The sequence below is a fragment of the Arachis duranensis genome, chromosome 7, assembly GCF_000817695.3.
Source record: "Arachis duranensis cultivar V14167 chromosome 7, aradu.V14167.gnm2.J7QH, whole genome shotgun sequence".
NCBI lineage: Eukaryota > Viridiplantae > Streptophyta > Magnoliopsida > Fabales > Fabaceae > Arachis > Arachis duranensis.
In genome coordinates, this window is record NC_029778.3 from 31,943,891 (window position 1) to 31,945,026 (window position 1,136).

Consider the following 1,136-nt stretch of genomic DNA (forward strand, 5'->3'; position numbering starts at 1 on the left):
AAAACTCATGCAATGCAATGCAACCTATATATGTGAATGCAACTATATGATTCTTGTCCACTTGATCAAGAATAAATAAGTTCTTCAAACAATGACAAACCAAGTTTCACTAATTCAATTCTCATTTAGTAAGAACAGATAAAAATGCAAGAAGATAGCTCATGAAAGTGGGGAACATAGAATTTCAAGCATTGAACCCTCACTGATGATGTATGTATACTCTAATCTCTCCAGTGTATAGGGTAATCACTCTATCCTTCTCTAATCATGGTCCCTAAATTTTGTTCTTCTCCTAACCAATCAACAACATTTAATATACCAATGCAACATCATGAGGTATTTTCAGGGTTGTAATGGGGCCAAGGTAAGGATAAGGATACATATATGGTTAAGTGAGCTTATAAATTGAATCTTTAATTAACTCAAACTCTAACATAACCTATATATTTTGTATAACTATGGAGTTCGTACCTAGCTACCCAAAATTCTCTTTCACATTCCATACTCATGTATCAACTGTTTATTTTAATTTTATCCTACATGCATTGATCTTTGGATTCTTAACTCAGCATTGGGGTAATTTTTGTCCCCTTATTATGATTATTATTATTTTATTTTATTTTATTTTTTTTTTTTTTCAAAATCAACATAGCTTATCAATGCACATAGATTTTTTTGATTCTTATAGTTTCACATGAGTAGGTGTCCAAATTCCTATTATATTATCATGACATATCCCTTTAATATCCTTTGTTCCCACAATTTCCCATACTTAATTAGCACACACAATTCTATCTTAAGCTAACCAAATATTCAAATTAGGGTATATAATTGTTTTTCCGTTTAAGGCTAGTAATGTGGTAAATTATAGAACAAATGAGATTTAAAGGCTCAAAGTGGCTAACAAAGGTAATTGAAAGGGTAGGCTTAATTTGGATAAGTGAGCTAAACAATTAATGGCCTCAATCATATGCAACATATAAATATATTAAACATTAGACATATAAGATGGAACAAAATATAGGTTACAGTCATAGAGAAGTAAACACACAAGAATAAAACAAATATGGTTAAATAATGTAACCATGCATAAAGGCTCAATTCTCACAGGTTGTGTGTTTTTTAGCTTTAAAATT